The 26846-nt window shown below is 56.6% G+C and overlaps 1 protein-coding gene across 1 annotated transcript in view; it reads right to left on the bottom strand.

Annotated features, from left to right (window-relative positions):
- The window catches only part of ELMO3 (engulfment and cell motility 3), a 285235-nt gene extending 258696 nt beyond the window's left edge, over positions 1–26539 (bottom strand). Inside the window, exon 1 of the mRNA XM_073564248.1 lies at positions 26396–26539. The gene's annotated coding sequence lies outside the window, so the exon portion shown is untranslated. The remainder of the gene's footprint in view (positions 1–26395) is intronic.
- Between the last annotated feature and the right edge of the window lie 307 nt (positions 26540–26846).

Genomic DNA, 26846 nt, shown 5'->3' on the forward strand with positions numbered 1-26846 from the left:
GAGTACACAGCACAGGGCACATGGGGTACAGAGGATGACTGCAGAGAGAGGCAGGAGAGATGGGTACCAGAAGAGGAGCCGGAGTACACAGCACAGGGCACATGGGGTACAGAGGATGACTGCAGAAAGAGGCAGGAGAGATGGGTACCAGAAGAGGAGCCGGAGTACACAGCACAGGGAACATGGGGTACAGAGGATGACTGCAGAGAGAGGCAGGAGAGATGGGTACCAGAAGAGGAGCTGGAGTACACAGCACAGGGCACATGGGGTACAGAGGATGACTGCAGAGAGAGGCAGGAGAGATGGGTACCAGAAGAGGAGCTGGAGTACTCAGCACAGGGCACATGGGGTACAGAGGATGACTGCAGAGAGAGGCAGGAGAGATGGGTACCAGAAGTGGAGCTGGAGTACACAGCACAGGGCACATGGGGTACAGAGGATGACTGCAGAGAGAGGCAGGAGAGATGGGTACCAGAAGAGGAGCCGGAGTACACAGCACAGGGCACATGGGGTATAGAGGATGACTGCAGAGAGAGGCAGGAGAGATGGGTACCAGAAGAGGAGCCGGAGTACACAGCACAGGGCACATGGGGTATAGAGGATGACTGCAGAGAGAGGCAGGAGAGATGGGTACCAGAAGAGGAGCCGGAGTACACAGCACAGGGCACATGGGGTATAGAGGATGACCGCAGAGAGAGGCAGGAGAGATGGGTACCAGGAGAGGAGCCGGAGTACACAGAACAGGGCACATGGGGTATAGAGGATGACTGCAGAGAGAGGCAGGAGAGATGGGTACCAGGAGAGGAGCTGGTGTACACAGCACAGGGCACATGGGGTACAGAGGATGACTGCAGAGAAAGAGGCAGGAGAGATGGGTACCAGAAGAGGAGCCGGAGTACACAGAACAGGGCACATGGGGTACAGAGGATGACTGCAGAGAGAGGCAGGAGAGATGGGTACCAGAAGAGGAGCCGGAGTACACAGCACAGGGCACATGGGGTACAGAGGATGACTGCAGAGAGAGGCAGGAGAGATGGGTACCAGAAGAGGAGCCGGAGTACACAGCACAGGGCACATGGGGTACAGAGGATGACTGCAGAGAGAGGCAGGAGAGATGGGCACCAGGAGAGGAGCCGGAGAACACAGCACAGGGCACATGGGGTATAGAGGATGACTGCAGAGAGAGGCAGGAGAGATGGGTACCAGAAGAGGAGCCGGAGTACACAGAACAGGGCACATGGGGTATAGAGGATGACTGCAGAGAGAGGCAGGAGAGATGGGTACCAGAAGAGGAGCTGGAGTACACAGCACAGGGCACATGGGGTACAGAGGATGACTGCAGAGAGAGGCAGGAGAGATGGGTACCAGAAGAGGAGCCGGAGTACACAGCACAGGGCACATGGGGTATAGAGGATGACTGCAGAGAATGGCAGGAGAGATGGGTACCAGAAGAGGAGCCGGAGTACACAGAAGAGGGCACATGGGGTATAGAGGATGACTGCAGAGAGAGGCAGGAGAGATGGGTACCAGAAGAGGAGCCGGAGAACACAGCACAGGGCACATGGGGTATAGAGGATGACTTCAGAGAGAGGCAGGAGAGATGGGTACCAGAAGAGGAGCCGGAGTACACAGCACAGTGCACATGGGGTACAGAGGATGACTGCAGAGAGAGGCAGGAGAGATGGGTACCAGAAGAGGAGCCGGAGTACACAGCACAGGGCACATGGGGTATAGAGGATGACTGCAGAGAGAGGCAGGAGAGATGGGTACCAGAAGAGGAGCCGGAGTACACAGCACAGGGCACATGGGGTATAGAGGATGACTGCAGAGAGAGGCAGGAGAGATGGGTACCAGAAGAGGAGCCGGAGTACACAGCACAGGGCACATGGGGTATAGAGGATGACCGCAGAGAGAGGCAGGAGAGATGGGTACCAGGAGAGGAGCCGGAGTACACAGAACAGGGCACATGGGGTATAGAGGATGACTGCAGAGAGAGGCAGGAGAGATGGGTACCAGGAGAGGAGCTGGTGTACACAGCACAGGGCACATGGGGTACAGAGGATGACTGCAGAGAAAGAGGCAGGAGAGATGGGTACCAGAAGAGGAGCCGGAGTACACAGAACAGGGCACATGGGGTACAGAGGATGACTGCAGAGAGAGGCAGGAGAGATGGGTACCAGAAGAGGAGCCGGAGTACACAGCACAGGGCACATGGGGTACAGAGGATGACTGCAGAGAGAGGCAGGAGAGATGGGTACCAGAAGAGGAGCTGGAGTACACAGCACAGGGCACATAGGGTACAGAGGATGACTGCAGAGAGAGGCAGGAGAGATGGGCACCAGGAGAGGAGCCGGAGAACACAGCACAGGGCACATGGGGTATAGAGGATGACTGCAGAGAGAGGCAGGAGAGATGGGTACCAGAAGAGGAGCCGGAGTAGGAGTACACAGCACAGGGCACATGGGGTACAGAGGATGACTGCAGAGAGAGGCAGGAGAGATGGGTACCAGAAGAGGAGCCGGAGTACACAGCACAGGGCACATGGGGTACAGAGGATGACTGCAGAAAGAGGCAGGAGAGATGGGTACCAGAAGAGGAGCCGGAGTACACAGCACAGGGCACATGGGGTACAGAGGATGACTGCAGAGAGAGGCAGGAGAGATGGGTACCAGGAGAGGAGCTGGAGTACACAGCACAGGGCACATGGGGTATAGAGGATGACTGCAGAGTGAGGCAGGAGAGATGGGTACCAGAAGAGGAGCCGGAGTACACAGCACAGGGCACATGGGGTACAGAGGATGACTGCAGAGAGAGGCAGGAGAGATGGGTACCAGGAGAGGAGCTGGAGTACACAGCACAGGGCACATGGGGTATAGAGGATGACTGCAGAGTGAGGCAGGAGAGATGGGTACCAGAAGAGGAGCCGGAGTACACAGCACAGGGCACATGGGGTATAGAGGATGACTGCAGAGAGAGGCAGGAGAGATGGGTACCAGAAGAGGAGCCGGAGTACACAGAACAGGGCACATGGGGTATAGAGGATGACTGCAGAGAGAGGCAGGAGAGATGGGTACCAGGAGAGGAGCTGGAGTACACAGCACAGGGCACATGGGGTATAGAGGATGACTGCAGAGTGAGGCAGGAGAGATGGGTACCAGAAGAGGAGCCGGAGTACACAGCACAGGGCACATGGGGTACAGAGGATGACTGCAGAGAGAGGCAGGAGAGATGGGTACCAGGAGAGGAGCTGGAGTACACAACACAGGGCACATGGGGTACAGAGGATGACTGCAGAGAGAGGCAGGAGAGATGGGTACCAGGAGAGGAGCCGGACTACACAGCACAGGGCACATGGGGTATAGAGGATGACTGCAGAGAGAGGCAGGAGAGATGGGTACCAGGAGAGGAGCTGGAGTACACAGCACAGGGCACATGGGGTACAGAGGATGACTGCAGAGAGAGGCAGGAGAGATGGGTACTAGAAGAGGAGCCGGAGTACACAGCACAGGGCACATGGGGTTTAGAGGATGACTGCAGAGAGAGGCAGGAGAGATGGGTACCAGGAGAGGAGCTGGAGTACACAGCACAGGGCACATGGGGTACAGAGGATGACTGCAGAGAGAGGCAGGAGAGATGGGTACCAGAAGAGGAGCTGGAGTACACAGCACAGGGCACATGGGGTACAGAGGATGACTGCAGAGAGAGGCAGGAGAGATGGGTACCAGAAGAGGAGCCGGAGTACACAGCACAGGGCACATGGGGTATAGAGGATGACTGCAGAGAGAGGCAGGAGAGATGGGTACCAGAAGAGGAGCCGGAGTACACAGCACAGGGCACATGGGGTATAGAGGATGACTGCAGAGAGAGGCAGGAGAGATGAGTACCAGAAGAGGAGCCGGAGTACACAGCACAGGGCACATGGGGTACAGAGGATGACTGCAGAGAGAGGCAGGAGAGATGGGTACCAGAAGAGGAGCCGGAGTACACAGCACAGGGCACATGGGGTATAGAGGATGACTGCAGAGAGAGGCAGGAGAGATGGGTACCAGAAGAGGAGCTGGAGTACACAGCACAGGGCACATGGGGTATAGAGGATGACTGCAGAGAGAGGCAGGAGAGATGGGTACCAGAAGAGGAGCTGGAGTACACAGCACAGGGCACATGGGGTACAGAGGATGACTGCAGAGAGAGGCAGGAGAGATGGGTACCAGAAGAGGAGCTGGAGTACACAGCACAGGGCACATGGGGTACAGAGGATGACTGCAGAGAGAGGCAGGAGAGATGGGTACCAGAAGAGGAGCCGGAGTACACAGCACAGGGCACATGGGGTATAGAGGATGACTGCAGAGAGAGGCAGGAGAGATGGGTACCAGAAGAGGAGCCGGAGTACACAGCACAGGGCACATGGGGTATAGAGGATGACTGCAGAGAGAGGCAGGAGAGATGAGTACCAGAAGAGGAGCCGGAGTACACAGCACAGGGCACATGGGGTACAGAGGATGACTGCAGAGAGAGGCAGGAGAGATGGGTACCAGAAGAGGAGCCGGAGTACACAGCACAGGGCACATGGGGTATAGAGGATGACTGCAGAGAGAGGCAGGAGAGATGGGTACCAGAAGAGGAGCCGGAGTACACAGCACAGGGCACATGGGGTATAGAGGATGACTGCAGAGAGAGGCAGGAGAGATGGGTACCAGAAGAGGAGCCGGAGTACACAGCACAGGGCACATGGGGTACAGAGGATGACTGCAGAGAGAGGCAGGAGAGATGGGTACCAGAAGAGGAGCCGGAGTACACAGCACAGGGCACATGGGGTATAGAGGATGACTGCAGAGAGAGGCAGGAGAGATGGGTACCAGAAGAGGAGCTGGAGTACACAGCACAGGGCACATGGGGTACAGAGGATGACTGCAGAGAGAGGCAGGAGAGATGGGTACCAGGAGAGGAGCTGGAGTATACAGCACAGGGCACATGGGGTATAGAGGATGCAGAGAGAGGCAGGAGAGATGGGTACCAGATGAGGAGCTGGAGTACACAGCACAGGGCACATGGGGTACAGAGGATGACTGCAGAGAGAGGCAGGAGAGATGGGTACCAGAAGTGGAGCTGGAGTACACAGCACAGGGCACATGGGGTACAGAGGATGACTGCAGAAAGAGGCAGGAGAGATGGGTACCAGAAGAGGAGCCGGAGTACACAGCACAGGGCACATGGGGTATAGAGGATGACTGCAGAGAGAGGCAGGAGAGATGGGTACCAGGAGAGGAGCTGGAGTACACAGCACAGGGCACATGGGGTACAGAGGATGACTGCAGAGAGAGGCAGGAGAGATGGGTACAAGAAGAGGAGCCGGAGTACACAGCACAGGGCACATGGGGTATAGAGGATGACTGCAGAGAGAGGCAGGAGAGATGGGTACCAGAAGAGGAGCCGGAGTACACAGCACAGGGCACATGGGGTACAGAGGATGACTGCAGAGAGAGGCAGGAGAGATGGGTACCAGAAGAGGAGCCGGAGTACACAGCACAGGGCACATGGGGTATAGAGGATGACTGCAGAGAGAGGCAGGAGAGATGGGTACCAGAAGAGGAGCCGGAGTACACAGTACAGGGCACATGGGGTACAGAGGATGACTGCAGAGAGAGGCAGGAGAGATGGGTACCAGAAGAGGAGCTGGAGTACACAGCACAGGGCACATGGGGTACAGAGGATGACTGCAGAGAGAGGCAGGAGAGATGGGTACCAGGAGAGGAGCTGGAGTATACAGCACAGGGCACATGGGGTATAGAGGATGCAGAGAGAGGCAGGAGAGATGGGTACCAGATGAGGAGCTGGAGTACACAGCACAGGGCACATGGGGTACAGAGGATGACTGCAGAGAGAGGCAGGAGAGATGGGTACCAGAAGTGGAGCTGGAGTACACAGCACAGGGCACATGGGGTACAGAGGATGACTGCAGAAAGAGGCAGGAGAGATGGGTACCAGGAGAGGAGCCGGAGTACACAGCACAGGGCACATGGGGTACAGAGGATGACTGCAGAAAGAGGCAGGAGAGATGGGTACCAGAAGAGGAGCCGGAGTACACAGCACAGGGCACATGGGGTATAGAGGATGACTGCAGAGAGAGGCAGGAGAGATGGGTACCAGGAGAGGAGCTGGAGTACACAGCACAGGGCACATGGGGTACAGAGGATGACTGCAGAGAGAGGCAGGAGAGATGGGTACCAGAAGAGGAGCCGGAGTACACAGCACAGGGCACATGGGGTACAGAGGATGACTGCAGAGAGAGGCAGGAGAGATGGGTACCAGAAGAGGAGCCGGAGTACACAGCACAGGGCACATGGGGTATAGAGGATGACTGCAGAGAGAGGCAGGAGAGATGGGTACCAGAAGAGGAGCCGGAGTACACAGCACAGGGCACATGGGGTATAGAGGATGACTGCAGAGAGAGGCAGGAGAGATGGGTACCAGAAGAGGAGCCGGAGTACACAGCACAGGGCACATGGGGTACAGAGGATGACTGCAGAGAGAGGCAGGAGAGATGGGTACCAGAAGAGGAGCCGGAGTACACAGCACAGGGCACATGGGGTATAGAGGATGACTGCAGAGAGAGGCAGGAGAGATGGGTACCAGAAGAGGGGCCGGAGTACACAGCACAGGGCACATGGGGTACAGAGGATGACTGCAGAGAGAGGCAGGAGAGATGGGTACCAGAAGAGGAGCCGGAGTACACAGCACAGGGCACATGGGGTATAGAGGATGACTGCAGAGAGAGGCAGGAGAGATGGGTACCAGAAGAGGAGCTGGAGTACACAGCACAGGGCACATGGGGTACAGAGGATGACTGCAGAGAGAGGCAGGAGAGATGGGTACCAGGAGAGGAGCTGGAGTATACAGCACAGGGCACATGGGGTATAGAGGATGCAGATAGAGGCAGGAGAGATGGGTACCAGATGAGGAGCTGGAGTACACAGCACAGGGCACATGGGGTACAGAGGATGACTGCAGAGAGAGGCAGGAGAGATGGGTACCAGAAGTGGAGCTGGAGTACACAGCACAGGGCACATGGGGTACAGAGGATGACTGCAGAAAGAGGCAGGAGAGATGGGTACCAGAAGAGGAGCCGGAGTACACAGCACAGGGCACATGGGGTATAGAGGATGACTGCAGAGAGAGGCAGGAGAGATGGGTACCAGGAGAGGAGCTGGAGTACACAGCACAGGGCACATGGGGTACAGAGGATGACTGCAGAGAGAGGCAGGAGAGATGGGTACCAGAAGAGGAGCCGGAGTACACAGCACAGGGCACATGGGGTACAGAGGATGACTGCAGAGAGAGGCAGGAGAGATGGGTACCAGAAGAGGAGCCGGAGTACACAGCACAGGGCACATGGGGTATAGAGGATGACTGCAGAGAGAGGCAGGAGAGATGGGTACCAGAAGAGGAGCCGGAGTACACAGCACAGGGCACATGGGGTACAGAGGATGACTGCAGAGAGAGGCAGGAGAGATGGGTACCAGGAGAGGAGCCGGAGTACACAGCACAGGGCACATGGGGTACAGTGGATGACTGCAGAGAGAGGCAGGAGAGATGGGTACCAGGAGAGGAGCTGGAGTACACAGCACAGGGCACATGGGGTACAGAGGATGACTGCAGAGAGAGGCAGGAGAGATGGGTACCAGGAGAGGAGCTGGAGTACACAGCACAGGGCACATGGGGTACAGATGATGACTGCAGAGAGAGGCAGGAGAGATGGATACCAGGAGAGGAGCCGGAGTACACAGCACAGGGCACATGGGGTATAGAGGATGACTGCAGAGAGAGGCAGGAGAGATGGGTACCAGAAGAGGAGCCGGAGTACACAGAACAGGGCACATGGGGTATAGAGGATGACTGCACAGAGAGGCAGGAGAGATGGGTACCAGAAGAGGAGCTGGAGTACACAGCACAGGGCACATGGGGTACAGAGGATGACTGCAGAGAGAGGCAGGAGAGATGGGTACCAGAAGAGGAGCCGGAGTACACAGCACAGGGCACATGGGGTACAGAGGATGACTGCAGAGAGAGGCAGGAGAGATGGGTACCAGAAGAGGAGCCGGAGTACACAGCACAGGGCACATGGGGTACAGAGGATGACTGCAGAGAGAGGCAGGAGAGATGGGTCCCAGAAGAGGAGCCGGAGTACACAGCACAGGGCACATGGGGTACAGAGGATGACTGCAGAGAGAGGCAGGAGAGATGGGTACCAGGAGAGGAGCTGGAGTACACAGCACAGGGCACATGGGGTACAGAGGATGACTGCAGAGACAGGCAGGAGAGATGGGTACCAGGAGAGGAGCCGGACTACACAGCACAGGGCACATGGGGTATAGAGGATGACTGCAGAGAGAGGCAGGAGAGATGGGTACTAGAAGAGGAGCCGAAGTACACAGCACAGGGCACATGGGGTTTAGAGGATGACTGCAGAGAGAGGCAGGAGAGATGGGTACCAGGAGAGGAGCTGGAGTACACAGCACAGGGCACATGGGGTACAGAGGATGACTGCAGAGAGAGGCAGGAGAGATGGGTACCAGAAGAGGAGCTGGAGTACACAGCACAGGGCACATGGGGTACAGAGGATGACTGCAGAGAGAGGCAGGAGAGATGGGTACCAGAAGAGGAGCCGGAGTACACAGCACAGGGCACATGGGGTATAGAGGATGACTGCAGAGAGAGGCAGGAGAGATGGGTACCAGAAGAGGAGCCGGAGTACACAGCACAGGGCACATGGGGTACAGAGGATGACTGCAGAGAGAGGCAGGAGAGATGGGTACCAGAAGAGGAGCTGGAGTACACAGCACAGGGCACATGGGGTACAGAGGATGACTGCAGAGAGAGGCAGGAGAGATGGGTACCAGGAGAGGAGCCGGAGTACACAGAACAGGGCACATGGGGTATAGAGGATGCAGAGAGAGGCAGGAAAGATGGGTACCAGAAGAGGAGCTGGAGTACACAGCACAGGGCACATGGGGTACAAAGGATGACTGCAGAGAGAGGCAGGAGAGATGGGTACCAGAAGTGGAGCTGGAGTACACAGCACAGGGCACATGGGGTACAGAGGATGACTGCAGAGAGAGGCAGGAGAGATGGGTACCAGAAGAGGAGCCGGAGTATACAGCACAGGGCACATGGGGTATAGAGGATGCAGAGAGAGGCAGGAAAGATGGGTACCAGAAGAGGAGCTGGAGTACACAGCACAGGGCACATGGGGTACAAAGGATGACTGCAGAGAGAGGCAGGAGAGATGGGTACCAGAAGTGGAGCTGGAGTACATAGCACAGGGCACATGGGGTACAGAGGATGACTGCAGAGAGAGGCAGGAGAGATGGGTACCAGAAGAGGAGCTGGAGTACACAGCACAGGGCACATGGGGTACAGAGGATGACTGCAGAGAGAGGCAGGAGAGATGGGTACCAGGAGAGGAGCTGGAGTACACAGCACAGGGCACATGGGGTATAGAGGATGACTGCAGAGAGAGGCAGGAGAGATGGGTACCAGAAGAGGAGCCGGAGTACACAGAACAGGGCACATGGGGTATAGAGGATGACTGCAGAGAGAGGCAGGAGAGATGGGTACCAGAAGAGGAGCCGGAGTACACAGCACAGGGCACATGGGGTACAGAGGATGACTGCAGAGAGAGGCAGGAGAGATGGGTACCAGGAGAGGAGCTGGAGTACACAGCACAGGGCACATGGGGTACAGAGGATGACTGCAGAGAGAGGCAGGAGAGATGGGTACCAGGAGAGGAGCCGGACTACACAGCACAGGGCACATGGGGTACAGAGGATGACTGCAGAGAGAGGCAGGAGAGATGGGTACCAGGAGAGGAGCTGGAGTATACAGCACAGGGCACATGGGGTATAGAGGATGCAGAGAGAGGCAGGAGAGATGGGTACCAGATGAGGAGCTGGAGTACACAGCACAGGGCACATGGGGTACAGAGGATGACTGCAGAGAGAGGCAGGAGAGATGGGTACCAGAAGTGGAGCTGGAGTACACAGCACAGGGCACATGGGGTACAGAGGATGACTGCAGAAAGAGGCAGGAGAGATGGGTACCAGAAGAGGAGCCGGAGTACACAGCACAGGGCACATGGGGTTTAGAGGATGACTGCAGAGAGAGGCAGGAGAGATGGGTACCAGGAGAGGAGCTGGAGTACACAGCACAGGGCACATGGGGTACAGAGGATGACTGCAGAGAGAGGCAGGAGAGATGGGTACCAGAAGAGGAGCTGGAGTACACAGCACAGGGCACATGGGGTACAGAGGATGACTGCAGAGAGAGGCAGGAGAGATGGGTACCAGAAGAGGAGCCGGAGTACACAGCACAGGGCACATGGGGTATAGAGGATGACTGCAGAGAGAGGCAGGAGAGATGGGTACCAGAAGAGGAGCCGGAGTACACAGCACAGGGCACATGGGGTACAGAGGATGACTGCAGAGAGAGGCAGGAGAGATGGGTACCAGGAGAGGAGCTGGAGTACACAGCACAGGGCACATGGGGTACAGAGGATGACTGCAGAGAGAGGCAGGAGAGATGGGTACCAGGAGAGGAGCTGGAGTATACAGCACAGGGCACATGGGGTATAGAGGATGCAGAGAGAGGCAGGAGAGATGGGTACCAGAAGAGGAGCTGGAGTACACAGCACAGGGCACATGGGGTACAGAGGATGACTGCAGAGAGAGGCAGGAGAGATGGGTACCAGAAGTGGAGCTGGAGTACACAGCACAGGGCACATGGGGTACAGAGGATGACTGCAGAGAGAGGCAGGAGAGATGGGTACCAGAAGAGGAGCTGGAGTACACAGCACAGGGCACATGGGGTACAGAGGATGACTGCAGAGAGAGGCAGGAGAGATGGGTACCAGGAGAGGAGCTGGAGTACACAGCACAGGGCACATGGGGTATAGAGGATGACTGCAGAGAGAGGCAGGAGAGATGGGTACCAGAAGAGGAGCCGGAGTACACAGAACAGGGCACATGGGGTATAGAGGATGACTGCAGAGAGAGGCAGGAGAGATGGGTACCAGAAGAGGAGCCGGAGTACACAGAACAGGGCACATGGGGTATAGAGGATGACTGCAGAGAGAGGCAGGAGAGATGGGTACCAGGAGAGGAGCTGGAGTACACAGCACAGGGCACATGGGGTACAGAGGATGACTGCAGAGAGAGGCAGGAGAGATGGGTACCAGGAGAGGAGCTGGAGTACACAGCACAGGGCACATGGGGTATAGAGGATGACTGCAGAGAGCGGCAGGAGAGATGGGTACCAGAAGAGGAGCCGGAGTACACAGAACAGGGCACATGGGGTATAGAGGATGACTGCAGAGAGAGGCAGGAGAGATGGGTACCAGAAGAGGAGCCGGAGTACACAGCACAGGGCACATGGGGTATAGAGGATGACTGCAGAGAGAGGCAGGAGAGATGGGTACCAGAAGAGGAGCTGGAGTACACAGCACAGGGCACATGGGGTATAGAGGATGACTGCAGAGAGAGGCAGGAGAGATGGGTACCAGGAGAGGAGCTGGAGTACACAGCACAGGGCACATGGGGTATAGAGGATGACTGCAGAGAGAGGCAGGAGAGATGGGTAACAGAAGAGGAGCCGGAGTACACAGCACAGGGCACATGGGGTACAGAGGATGACTGCAGAGAGAGGCAGGAGAGATGGGTACCAGAAGAGGAGCCGGAGTACACAGCACAGGGCACATGGGGTATAGAGGATGACTGCAGAGAGAGGCAGGAGAGATGGGTAACAGAAGAGGAGCCGGAGTAAACAGCACAGGGCACATGGGGTACAGAGGATGACTGCAGAGAGAGGCAGGAGAGATGGGTACAAGAAGAGGAGCCGGAGTACACAGCACAGGGCACATGGGGTACAGAGGATGACTGCAGAGAGAGGCAGGAGAGATGGGTACCAGAAGAGGAGCCGGAGTACACAGCACAGGGCACATGGGGTACAGAGGATGACTGCAGAGAGAGGCAGGAGAGATGGGTACCAGAAGAGGAGCCGGAGTACACAGCACAGGGCACATGGGGTATAGAGGATGACTGCAGAGAGAGGCAGGAGAGATGGGTACCAGAAGAGGAGCTGGAGTACACAGCACAGGGCACATGGGGTACAGAGGATGACTGCAGAGAGAGGCAGGAGAGATGGGTACCAGAAGAGGAGCCGGAGTACACAGCACAGGGCACATGGGGTATAGAGGATGACTGCAGAGAGAGGCAGGAGAGATGGGTACCAGAAGAGGAGCCGGAGTACACAGAACAGGGCACATAAGGTATAGAGGATGACTGCAGAGAGAGGCAGGAGAGATGGGTACTAGAAGAGGAGCCGGAGTACACAGCACAGGGCACATGGGGTATAGAGGATGACTGCAGAGAGAGACAGGAGAGATGCGTACCAGGAGAGGAGCCGGAGTACACAGAACAGGGCACATGGGGTATAGAGGATGACTGCAGAGAGAGGCAGGAGAGATGGGTACTAGAAGAGGAGCCGGAGTACACAGTACAGGACACATGGGGTATAGAGGATGACTGCAGAGAGAGGCAGGAGAGATGGGTACCAGAAGAGGAGCCGGAGTACACAGAACAGGGCACATGGGGTATAGAGGATGACTGCAGAGAGAGGCAGGAGAGATGGGTACCAGAAGAGGAGCCGGAGTACACAGCACAGGGCACATGGGGTACAGAGGATGACTGCAGAGAGAGGCAGGAGAGATGGGTACCAGAAGAGGAGCCGGAGTACACAGAACAGGGCACATGGGGTATAGAGGCTGACTGCAGAGAGAGGCAGGAGAGATGGGTACCAGAAGAGGAGCCGGAGTACACAGCACAGGGCACATGGGGTACAGAGGATGACTGCAGAGAGAGGCAGGAGAGATGGGTACCAGAAGAGGAGCTGGAGTACACAGCACAGGGCACATGGGGTACAGAGGATGACTGCAGAAAGAGGCAGGAGAGATGGGTACCAGAAGTGGAGCTGGAGTACACAGCACAGGGCACATGGGGTACAGAGGATGACTGCAGAGAGAGGCAGGAAAGATGGGTACCAGAAGAGGAGCTGGAGTACACAGAACAGGGCACATGGGGTATAGAGGATGACTGCAGAGAGAGGCAGGAGAGATGGGTACCAGAAGAGGAGCCGGAGTACACAGAACAGGGCACATGGGGTACAGAGGATGACTGCAGAGAGAGGCAGGAGAGATGGATACCAGAAGAGGAGCTGGAGTACACAGCACAGGGCACATGGGGTACAGAGGATGACTGCAGAAAGAGGCAGGAGAGATGGGTACCAGAAGTGGAGCTGGAGTACACAGCACAGGGCACATGGGGTACAGAGGATGACTGCAGAGAGAGGCAGGAAAGATGGGTACCAGAAGAGGAGCTGGAGTACACAGAACAGGGCACATGGGGTATAGAGGATGACTGCAGAGAGAGGCAGGAGAGATGGGTACCAGAAGAGGAGCCGGAGTACACAGCACAGGGCACATGGGGTATAGAGGATGACTGCAGAGAGAGGCAGGAGAGATGGGTACCAGGAGAGGAGCTGGAGTACACAGCACAGGGCACATGGGGTATAGAGGATGACTGCAGAGAGAGGCAGGAGAGATGGGTACCAGAAGAGGAGCTGGAGTACACAGCACAGGGCACATGGGGAGAGGAGGATGACTGCAGAGAGCGGCAGGAGAGATGGGTACCAGAAGAGGAGCTGGAGTACACAGCACAGGGCACATGGGGTACAGAGGATGACTGCAGAGAGAGGCAGGAGAGATGGGTACCAGAAGAGGAGCTGGAGTACACAGCACAGGGCACATGGGGTACAGAGGATGACTGCAGAGAGAGGCAGGAGAGATGGGTACCAGAAGTGGAGCTGGAGTACACAGCACAGGGCACATGGGGTACAGAGGATGACTGCAGAGAGAGGCAGGAGAGATGGGTACCAGAAGAGGAGCCGGAGTACACAGCACAGGGCACATGGGGTATAGAGGATGACTGCAGAGAGAGGCAGGAGAGATGGGTACCAGAAGAGGAGCCGGAGTACACAGCACAGGGCACATGGGGTATAGAGGATGACTGCAGAGAGAGGCAGGAGAGATGGGTACCAGAAGAGGAGCCGGAGTACACAGCACAGGGCACATGGGGTATAGAGGATGACCGCAGAGAGAGGCAGGAGAGATGGGTACCAGGAGAGGAGCCGGAGTACACAGAACAGGGCACATGGGGTATAGAGGATGACTGCAGAGAGAGGCAGGAGAGATGGGTACCAGGAGAGGAGCTGGTGTACACAGCACAGGGCACATGGGGTACAGAGGATGACTGCAGAGAAAGAGGCAGGAGAGATGGGTACCAGAAGAGGAGCCGGAGTACACAGAACAGGGCACATGGGGTACAGAGGATGACTGCAGAGAGAGGCAGGAGAGATGGGTACCAGAAGAGGAGCCGGAGTACACAGCACAGGGCACATGGGGTACAGAGGATGACTGCAGAGAGAGGCAGGAGAGATGGGTACCAGAAGAGGAGCTGGAGTACACAGCACAGGGCACATGGGGTACAGAGGATGACTGCAGAGAGAGGCAGGAGAGATGGGCACCAGGAGAGGAGCCGGAGAACACAGCACAGGGCACATGGGGTATAGAGGATGACTGCAGAGAGAGGCAGGAGAGATGGGTACCAGAAGAGGAGCCGGAGTACACAGAACAGGGCACATGGGGTATAGAGGATGACTGCAGAGAGAGGCAGGAGAGATGGGTACCAGAAGAGGAGCTGGAGTACACAGCACAGGGCACATGGGGTACAGAGGATGACTGCAGAGAGAGGCAGGAGAGATGGGTACCAGAAGAGGAGCCGGAGTACACAGCACAGGGCACATGGGGTATAGAGGATGACTGCAGAGAGAGGCAGGAGAGATGGGTACCAGGAGAGGAGCTGGAGTACACAGCACAGGGCACATGGGGTATAGAGGATGACTGCAGAGAGCGGCAGGAGAGATGGGTACCAGAAGAGGAGCCGGAGTACACAGAACAGGGCACATGGGGTATAGAGGATGACTGCAGAGAGAGGCAGGAGAGATGGGTACCAGAAGAGGAGCCGGAGTACACAGCACAGGGCACATGGGGTACAGAGGATGACTGCAGAGAGAGGCAGGAGAGATGGGTACCAGAAGAGGAGCTGGAGTACACAGCACAGGGCACATGGGGTATAGAGGATGACTGCAGAGAGAGGCAGGAGAGATGGGTACCAGGAGAGGAGCTGGAGTACACAGCACAGGGCACATGGGGTATAGAGGATGACTGCAGAGAGAGGCAGGAGAGATGGGTACCAGGAGAGGAGCTGGAGTACACAGCACAGGGCACATGGGGTATAGAGGATGACTGCAGAGAGAGGCAGGAGAGATGGGTACCAGAAGAGGAGCTGGAGTACACAGCACAGGGCACATGGGGTATAGAGGATGACTGCAGAGAGAGGCAGGAGAGATGGGTACCAGGAGAGGAGCTGGAGTACACAGCACAGGGCACATGGGGTATAGAGGATGACTACAGAGAGAGGCAGGAGAGATGGGTAACAGAAGAGGAGACGGAGTACACAGCACAGGGCACATGGGGTACAGAGGATGACTGCAGAGAGAGGCAGGAGAGATGGGTACCAGAAGAGGAGCTGGAGTACACAGCACAGGGCACATGGGGTATAGAGGATGACTGCAGAGAGAGGCAGGAGAGATGGGTAACAGAAGAGGAGCCGGAGTACACAGCACAGGGCACATGGGGTACAGAGGATGACTGCAGAGAGAGGCAGGAGAGATGAGTACCAAAAGAGGAGCCGGAGTACACAGCACAGGGCACATGGGGTACAGAGGATGACTGCAGAGAGAGGCAGGAGAGATGGGTACCAGATGAGGAGCTGGAGTACACAGCACAGGGCACATGGGGTATAGAGGATGACTGCAGAGAGAGGCAGGAGAGATGGGTACCAGAAGAGGAGCCGGAGTACACAGCACAGGGCACATGGGGTATAGAGGATGACTGCAGAGAGAGGCAGGAGAGATGGGTCCCTGAAGAGGAGCCGGAGTACACAGCACAGGGCACATGGGGTACAGAGGATGACTGCAGAGAGAGGCAGGAGAGATGGGTACCAGAAGAGGAGCCGGAGTACACAGCACAGGGCACATGGGGTACAGAGGATGACTGCAGAGAGAGGCAGGAGAGATGGGTACCAGATGAGGAGCTGGAGTACACAGCACAGGGCACATGGGGTATAGAGGATGACTGCAGAGAGAGGCAGGAGAGATGAGTACCAAAAGAGGAGCCGGAGTACACAGCACAGGGCACATGGGGTATAGAGGATGACTGCAGAGAGAGGCAGGAGAGATGGGTCCCTGAAGAGGAGCCGGAGTACACAGCACAGGGCACATGGGGTACAGAGGATGACTGCAGAGAGAGGCAGGAGAGATGGGTACCAGATGAGGAGCTGGAGTACACAGCACAGGGCACATGGGGTATAGAGGATGACTGCAGAGAGAGGCAGGAGAGATGGGTACCAGAAGAGGAGCCGGAGTACACAGCACAGGGCACATGGGGTATAGAGGATGACTGCAGAGAGAGGCAGGAGAGATGGGTAACAGAAGAGGAGCCGGAGTACACAGCACAGGGCACATGGGGTATAGAGGATGACTGCAGAGAGAGGCAGGAGAGATGGGTACCAGAAGAGGAGCCGGAGTACACAGCACAGGGCACATGGGGTACAGAGGATGACTGCAGAGAGAGGCTGGATAGATGGGTACCAGAAGAGGAGCCGGAGTACACAGCACAGGGCACATGGGGTACAGAGGATGACTGCAGAGAGAGGCAGGAGAGATGGGTACCAGAAGAGGAGCCGGAGTACACAGAACAGGGCACATGGGGTATAGAGGATGACTGCAGAGAGAGGCAGGAGAGATGGGTACCAGAAGACGAGCCGGAGTACACAGCACAGGGCACATGGGGTATAGAGGATGACTGCAGAGAGAGGCAGGAGAGATGGGTACCAGAAGAGGAGCTGGAGTACACAGCACAGGGCACATGGGGTATAGAGGATGACTGCAGAGAGAGGCAGGAGAGATGGGTACCAGGAGAGGAGCCGGAGTACACAGAACAGGGCACATGGGGTATAGAGGATGACTGCAGAGAGAGGCAGGAGAGATGGGTACCAGAAGAGGAGCCGGAGTACACAGCACAGGGCACATGGGGTACAGAGGATGACTGCAGAGAGAGGAAGGAGAGATGGGTACCAGGAGAGGAGCCGGAGTACACAGAACAGGGCACATGGGGTATAGAGGATGACTGCAGAGAGAGGCAGGAGAGATGGGTACCAGAAGAGGAGCCGGAGTACACAGAACAGGGCACATGGGGTATAGAGGATGACTGCAGAGAGAGGCAGGAGAGATGGGTACCAGATGAGGAGCCGGAGTACACAGCACAGGGCACATGGGGTATAGAGGATGACTGCAGAGAGAGGCAGGAGAGATGGGTACCAGAAGAGGAGCCGGAGTACACAGCACAGGGCACATGGGGTATAGAGGATGACTGCAGAGAGAGGCAGGAGAGATGGGTACCAGAAGAGGAGCCGGAGTACACAGCACAGGGCACATGGGGTACAGAGGATGACTGCAGAGAGAGGCTGGATAGATGGGTACCAGAAGAGGAGCCGGAGTACACAGCACAGGGCACATGGGGTACAGAGGATGACTGCAGAGAGAGGCAGGAGAGATGGGTACCAGAAGAGGAGCCGGAGTACACAGAACAGGGCACATGGGGTATAGAGGATGACTGCAGAGAGAGGCAGGAGAGATGGGTACCAGAAGACGAGCCGGAGTACACAGCACAGGGCACATGGGGTATAGAGGATGACTGCAGAGAGAGGCAGGAGAGATGGGTACCAGAAGAGGAGCTGGAGTACACAGCACAGGGCACATGGGGTATAGAGGATGACTGCAGAGAGAGGCAGGAGAGATGGGTACCAGGAGAGGAGCCGGAGTACACAGAACAGGGCACATGGGGTATAGAGGATGACTGCAGAGAGAGGCAGGAGAGATGGGTACCAGAAGAGGAGCCGGAGTACACAGCACAGGGCACATGGGGTACAGAGGATGACTGCAGAGAGAGGCAGGAGAGATGGGTACCAGGAGAGGAGCCGGAGTACACAGAACAGGGCACATGGGGTATAGAGGATGACTGCAGAGAGAGGCAGGAGAGATGGGTACCAGAAGAGGAGCCGGAGTACACAGAACAGGGCACATGGGGTATAGAGGATGACTGCAGAGAGAGGCAGGAGAGATGGGTACCAGAAGAGGAGCCGGAGTACACAGCACAGGGCACATGGGGTACAGAGGATGACTGCAGAGAGAGGCAGGAGAGATGGGTACCAGAAGAGGAGCTGGAGTACACAGCACAGGGCACATGGGGTACAGAGGATGACTGCAGAGAGACGCAGGAGAGATGGGTACCAGAAGAGGAGCTGGAGTACACAGCACAGGGCACATGGGGTATAGAGGATGACTGCAGAGAGAGGCAGGAGAGATGGGTACCAGAAGAGGAGCTGGAGTACACAGCACAGGGCACATGGGGTACAGAGGATGACTGCAGAGAGAGGCAGGAGAGATGGGTACCAGAAGAGGAGCCGGAGTACACAGAACAGGGCACATGGGGTACAGAGGATGACTGCAGAGAGAGGCAGGAGAGATGAGTACTAGAAGAGGAGCCGGAGTACACAGCACAGGGCACATGGGGTACAGAGGATGACTGCAGAGAGAGGCAGGAGAGATGGGTACCAGAAGAGGAGCCGGAGTACACAGCACAGGGCACATGGGGTACAGAGGATGACTGCAGAGAGAGGCAGGAGAGATGGGTACCAGAAGAGGAGCCGGAGTACACAGCACAGGGCACATGGGGTATAGAGGATGACTGCAGAGAGAGGCAGGAGAGATGGGTACCAGAAGAGGAGCCGGAGTACACAGCACAGGGCACATGGGGTACAGAGGATGACTGCAGAGAGAGGCAGGAGAGATGGGTACCAGAAGAGGAGCCGGAGTACACAGCACAGGGCACATGGGGTACAGTGGATGACTGCAGAGAGAGGCAGGAGAGATGGGTACCAGGAGAGGAGCTGGAGTACACAGCACAGGGCACATGGGGTACAGAGGATGACTGCAGAGAGAGGCAGGAGAGATGGGTACCAGGAGAGGAGCTGGAGTACACAGCACAGGGCACATGGGGTACAGAGGATGACTGCAGAGAGAGGCAGGAGAGATGGGTACCAGGAGAGGAGCCGGAGTACACAGCACAGGGCACATGGGGTATAGAGGATGACTGCAGAGAGAGGCAGGAGAGATGGGTACCAGAAGAGGAGCCGGAGTACACAGAACAGGGCACATGGGGTATAGAGGATGACTGCACAGAGAGGCAGGAGAGATGGGTACCAGAAGAGGAGCCGGAGTACACAGCACAGGGCACATGGGGTACAGAGGATGACTGCAGAGAGAGGCAGGAGAGATGGGTACCAGAAGAGGAGCCGGAGTACACAGCACAGGGCACATGGGGTACAGAGGATGACTGCAGAGAGAGGCAGGAGAGATGGGTACCAGAAGAGGAGCCGGAGTACACAGCACAGGGCACATGGGGTACAGAGGATGACTGCAGAGAGAGGCAGGAGAGATGGGTACCAGAAGAGGAGCCGGAGTACACAGCACAGGGCACATGGGGTGCAGAGGATGACTGCAGAGAGAGGCAGGAGAGATGGGTACCAGGAGAGGAGCTGGAGTACACAGCACAGGGCACATGGGGTATAGAGGATGACTGCAGAGAGCGGCAGGAGAGATGGGTACCAGAAGAGGAGCCGGAGTACACAGAACAGGGCACATGGGGTATAGAGGATGACTGCAGAGAGAGGCAGGAGAGATGGGTACCAGAAGAGGAGCCGGAGTACACAGCACAGGGCACATGGGGTACAGAGGATGACTGCAGAGAGAGGCAGGAGAGATGGGTACCAGAAGAGGAGCTGGAGTACACAGCACAGGGCACATGGGGTATAGAGGATGACTGCAGAGAGAGGCAGGAGAGATGGGTACCAGGAGAGGAGCTGGAGTACACAGCACAGGGCACATGGGGTATAGAGGATGACTGCAGAGAGAGGCAGGAGAGATGGGTACCAGGAGAGGAGCTGGAGTACACAGCACAGGGCACATGGGGTATAGAGGATGACTGCAGAGAGAGGCAGGAGAGATGGGTACCAGAAGAGGAGCTGGAGTACACAGCACAGGGCACATGGGGTATAGAGGATGACTGCAGAGAGAGGCAGGAGAGATGGGTACCAGGAGAGGAGCTGGAGTACACAGCACAGGGCACATGGGGTATAGAGGATGACTGCAGAGAGAGGCAGGAGAGATGGGTACCAGAAGAGGAGCCGGAGTACACAGCACAGGGCACATGGGGTATAGAGGATGACTGCAGAGAGAGGCAGGAGAGATGGGTAACAGAAGAGGAGCCGGAGTACACAGCACAGGGCACATGGGGTATAGAGGATGACTGCAGAGAGAGGCAGGAGAGATGGGTACCAGAAGAGGAGCCGGAGTACACAGCACAGGGCACATGGGGTATAGAGGATGACTGCAGAGAGAGGCAGGAGAGATGGGTACCAGAAGAGGAGCCGGAGTACACAGCACAGGGCACATGGGGTACAGAGGATGACTGCAGAGAGAGGCTGGATAGATGGGTACCAGAAGAGGAGCCGGAGTACACAGCACAGGGCACATGGGGTACAGAGGATGACTGCAGAGAGAGGCAGGAGAGATGGGTACCAGAAGAGGAGCCGGAGTACACAGAACAGGGCACATGGGGTATAGAGGATGACTGCAGAGAGAGGCAGGAGAGATGGGTACCAGAAGACGAGCCGGAGTACACAGCACAGGGCACATGGGGTATAGAGGATGACTGCAGAGAGAGGCAGGAGAGATGGGTACCAGAAGAGGAGCTGGAGTACACAGCACAGGGCACATGGGGTATAGAGGATGACTGCAGAGAGAGGCAGGAGAGATGGGTACCAGGAGAGGAGCCGGAGTACACAGAACAGGGCACATGGGGTACAGAGGATGACTGCAGAGAGAGGCAGGAGAGATGGGTACCAGAAGAGGAGCTGGAGTACACAGCACAGGGCACATGGGGTATAGAGGATGACTGCAGAGAGAGGCAGGAGAGATGGGTACCAGAAGAGGAGCTGGAGTACACAGCACAGGGCACATGGGGTACAGAGGATGACTGCAGAGAGAGGCAGGAGAGATGGGTACCAGAAGAGGAGCCGGAGTACACAGAACAGGGCACATGGGGTACAGAGGATGACTGCAGAGAGAGGCAGGAGAGATGAGTACTAGAAGAGGAGCCGGAGTACACAGCACAGGGCACATGGGGTACAGAGGATGACTGCAGAGAGAGGCAGGAGAGATGGGTACCAGAAGTGGAGCTGGAGTACACAGCACAGGGCACATGGGGTACAGAGGATGACTGCAGAGAGAGGCAGGAGAGATGGGTACCAGAAGAGGAGCCGGACTACACAGCACAGGGCACATGGGGTATAGAGGATGACTGCAGAGAGAGGCAGGAGAGATGGGTACTAGAAGAGGAGACGGAGTACACAGCACAGGGCACATGGGGTTTAGAGGATGACTGCAGAGAGAGGCAGGAGAGATGGGTACCAGGAGAGGAGCTGGAGTACACAGCACAGGGCACATGGGGTATAGAGAATGACTGCAGAGAGAGGCAGGAGAGATGGGTACCAGAAGAGGAGCTGGAGTACACAGCACAGGGCACATGGGGTACAGAGGATGACTGCAGAGAGAGGCAGGAGAGATGGGTACCAGAAGAGGAGCTGGAGTACACAGCACAGGGCACATGGGGTACAGAGGATGACTGCAGAGAGAGGCAGGAGAGATGGGTACCAGAAGAGGAGCTGGAGTACACAGCACAGGGCACATGGGGTACAGAGGATGACTGCAGAGAGAGGCAGGAGAGATGGGTACCAGAAGAGGAGCCGGAGTACACAGCACAGGGCACATGGGGTTTAGAGGATGACTGCAGAGAGAGGCAGGAGAGATGGGTACCAGGAGAGGAGCTGGAGTACACAGCACAGGGCACATGGGGTACAGAGGATGACTGCAGAGAGAGGCAGGAGAGATGGGTACCAGAAGAGGAGCTGGAGTACACAGCACAGGGCACATGGGGTACAGAGGATGACTGCAGAGAGAGGCAGGAGAGATGGGTACCAGAAGAGGAGCCGGAGTACACAGCACAGGGCACATGGGGTATAGAGGATGACTGCAGAGAGAGGCAGGAGAGATGGGTACCAGAAGAGGAGCCGGAGTACACAGCACAGGGCACATGGGGTATAGAGGATGACTGCAGAGAGAGGCAGGAGAGATGGGTACCAGAAGAGGAGCCGGAGTACACAGCACAGGGCACATGGGGTATAGAGGATGACTGCAGAGAGAGGCAGGAGAGATGGGTCCCTGAAGAGGAGCCGGAGTACACAGCACAGGGCACATGGGGTACAGAGGATGACTGCAGAGAGAGGCAGGAGAGATGGGTACCAGGAGAGGAGCTGGAGTACACAGCACAGGGCACATGGGGTACAGAGAATGACTGGAGAGAGAGGCAGGAGAGATGGGTACCAGAAGAGGAGCTGGAGTACACAGCACAGGGCACATGGGGTATAGAGCATGACTGCAGAGAGATGCAGGAGAGATGGGTACCAGAAGAGGAGCCGGAGTACACAGCACAGGGCACATAGGGTACAGAGGATGACTGCAGAGAGAGGCAGGAGAGATGGGTACCAGGAGAGGAGCTGGAGTACACAGCACAGGGCACATGGGGTACAGAGGATGACTGCACAGAGAGGCAGGAGAGATGGGTACCAGAAGAGGAGCTGGGAGTACACAGCACAGGGCACATGGGGTACAGAGGATGACTGCAGAGAGAGGCAGGAGAGATGGGTACCAGAAGTGGAGCTGGGAGTACACAGCACAGGGCACATGGGGTACAGAGGATGACTGCACAGAGAGGCAGGAGAGATGGGTACCAGAAGAGGAGCTGGGAGTACACAGCACAGGGCACATGGGGTACAGAGGATGACTGCACAGAGAGGCAGGAGAGATGGGTACCAGAAGAGGAGCTGGGAGTACACAGAACAGGGCACATGGGGTACAGAGGATGACTGCAGAGAGAGGCAGGAGAGATGGGTACCAGAAGTGGAGCTGGAGTACACAGCACAGGGCACATGGGGTACAGAGGATGACTGCACAGAGAGGCAGGAGAGATGGGTACCAGGAGAGGAGCTGGAGTACACAGCACAGGGCACATGGGGTACAGAGGATGACTGCAGAGAGAGGCAGGAGAGATGGGTACCAGGAGAGGAGCTGGAGTACACAGCACAGGGCACATGGGGTACAGAGGATGACTGCAGAGAGAGGCAGGAGAGATGGGTACCAGGAGAGGAGCCGGAGTACACAGCACAGGGCACATGGGGTATAGAGGATGACTGTAGAGAGAGGCAGGAGCGGTGGGTACCAGAGTAATAAGACTCACGGCGTCACACAGCTCGTGATGCTGAGGGTACCCAGAATACAGAGACCTGCATGGAGAGTAAGGGGACATGGACGCCAGAGTTGGCGCAGCGCGAGCATACATAAGAACATTTAGGGAAATGACTTGATCCGTTGAGATCTATTCGCGTGGCTGCAACAGTTATGATTACAACGAATTCTCTTCCTCACTAGGACTTGGTGAGACCATTGAGGGTGCAGTAGATATATGGAGCATTGCATCGTGTGCTTCTCATCCTGTCATTACAGAAAGTGACTGCACAGAGAGACCCCTTGTTGGAGTCCGGTATGGAGAAGGTAAGTACCGGGATGTCAGCCCAGATATTCAGTCCGGACGATGCTACACCCGGATCTGCCCCCTTCATTCTGAGAAGGGATTTCCATGAAACCTACATCACAGGTCGTGAAGACTGAGGAGAGGAAGGCTGGACAGGCAGGAACGACAGGCAGGACCGACAACGACAGAGAGGAACGACAGAGAGGAACGACAGGCAGGAACGACAGAGAGGAACGACAGGCAGGAACGACAGGCAGGAACGACAGGCAGGAACGACAGGCAGGAACGACAGGCAGAAACGAAAGGCAGGAACGAAAGGCAGGAACGACAGAGGAACGACAGAGGAACGACAGAGAGGAACGACAGGCAGGAACGACAGAGGAACGACAGAGAGGAACGACAGGCAGGAACGACAGAGAGGAATGACAGGCAGGAACGACAGAGGAACGACAGAGAGGAACGACAGGCAGGAACGACAGAGAGGAATGACAGGCAGGAACGACAGAGGAACGACAGAGAGGAACGAAAGAGAGGAACGACAGGCAGGAACGACAGAGGAACGACAGAGAGGAACGACAGGCAGGAACGACAGAGAGGAACGACAGGCAGGAACGACAGAGAGGAACGACAGGCAGGAACGACAGAGAGGAACGACAGAGAGGAACGACAGAGAGGAACGACAGAGAGGAACGACAGGCAGGAACGACAGAGAGAAACGACAGGCAGGAACGACAGAGAGGAACGACAGGCAGGACCGACAACGACAGAGAGGAACGACAGGCAGGAACGAAAGGCAGGAACGACAGAGGAACGACAGAGAGGAACGACAGGCAGGAACGACAGAGAGGAAGGACAGAGGAACGACAGAGAGGAACGACAGAGAGGAACGACAGAGAGGAACGACAGGCAGGAACGACAGAGAGGAACGACAGGCAGGAACGACAGAGGAACGACAGAGAGGAACGACAGAGAGGAACGACAGAGAGGACCGACAGAGAGGACCGACAGGCAGGAACGACAGAGGAACGACAGAGAGGAACGACAGGCAGGAACGACAGAGAGGAACGACAGGCAGGAACGACAGAGAGGAACGACAGAGAGGAACGACAGAGAGGAACGACAGGCAGGAACGACAGAGAGGAACGACAGGCAGGAACGACAGAGAGGAACGACAGGCAGGAACGACAGAGAGGAACGACAGGCAGGAACGACAGAGAGGAACGACAGGCAGGAACGACAGAGAGGAACGACAGAGGAACGACAGAGAGGAACGACAGGCAGGACCGACAACGACAGAGAGGAACGACAGAGAGGAACGACAGAGAGGAACGACAGAGAGGAACGACAGAGAGGAACGACAGGCAGGAACGACAGAGAGGAACGACAGGCAGGACCGACAACGACAGAGAGGAACGACAGGCAGGAACGAAAGGCAGGAACGACAGGCAGGAACGACAGGCAGGAACGACAGAGAGGAACGACAGGCAGGACCGACAACGACAGAGAGGAACGACAGGCAGGAACGACAGAGAGGAACAACAGGCAGGAACGACAGGCAGGAACGAAAGGCAGGAACGACAGAGGAACGACAGAGAGGAACGACAGAGGAACGACAGAGAGGAACGACAGGCAGGACCGACAACGACAGAGAGGAACGACAGAGGAACGACAGAGAGGAACGACAGAGGAACGACAGAGAGGAACGACAGAGAGGAACGACAGGCAGGAACGACAGAGAGGAACGACAGGCAGGAACGACAGAGAGGAACGACAGAGAGGAACAACAGAGAGGAACGACAGAGAGGACCGACAGGCAGAAACGAAAGGCAGGAACGACAGAGGAACGACAGAGAGGAACGACAGGCAGGAACGACAGAGAGGAACGACAGGCAGGAACGACAGAGAGGAACGACAGGGAGGAACGACAGAGAGGAACGACAGAGAGGAACGACAGAGAGGAACGACAGAGAGGAACGACAGGCAGGACCGACAACGACAGAGAGGAACGACAGAGAGGAACGACAGAGAGGAACGACAGAGAGGAACGACAGGCAGGAACGACAGAGAGGAACGACAGAGAGGAACGACAGGCAGGAACGACAGAGAGGAACGACAGGCAGGACCGACAACGACAGAGAGGAACGACAGGCAGGAACGAAAGGCAGGAACGACAGGCAGGAACGACAGAGAGGAACGACAGGCAGGACCGACAACGACAGAGAGGAACGACAGGCAGGAACGAAAGGCAGGAACGACAGAGGAACGACAGGCAGGAACGACAGAGAGGAACAACAGGCAGGAACGACAGGCAGGAACGAAAGGCAGGAACGACAGAGGAACGACAGAGAGGAACGACAGGCAGGACCGACAGGCAGGAACGACACCGGCCGGCAATGAAGCGACAATGGCGCTGCCCACCAGACAATTTCTCTAGATCATTGCAAAGTTTCATTTTACCTGCAGCTTGTTTCCTGTCACTTTGGAGCAGCAGAGAAAGGTGGAGACTCCGGCCAGAGCTGTGAGGTGGAGCCGGGAGGAGACAGGTTACCACAGGCCGGCATTCCTTCCTTCAGATAAGACTTTCTTCTGGGAGTGTCTGTATGTAGTATGAAGACGTCACAGTCCCCATACAGGACACGGCAGCCTGTACCATTCATGTGTTGTATGAAGATGTCACAGTCCCCATACAGGACACGGCAGCCTGTACCATTCATGTGTTGTATGAAGACGTCACAGTCCCCATACAGGACACGGCAGCCTGTACCATTCATGTGTTGTATGAAGACGTCACAGTCCCCATACAGGACACGGCAGCATGTACCATTCATGTGTTGTATGAAGACGTCACAGTCCCCATACAGGACACGGCAGCCTGTACCATTCATGTGTTGTATGAAGACGTCACAGT

This window comes from Dendrobates tinctorius, unplaced genomic scaffold (assembly GCF_039654945.1).
Source record: "Dendrobates tinctorius isolate UK_male_01 unplaced genomic scaffold, ASM3965494v1 ptg000440l, whole genome shotgun sequence".
NCBI classification, from domain to species: Eukaryota; Metazoa; Chordata; class Amphibia; order Anura; family Dendrobatidae; genus Dendrobates; species Dendrobates tinctorius.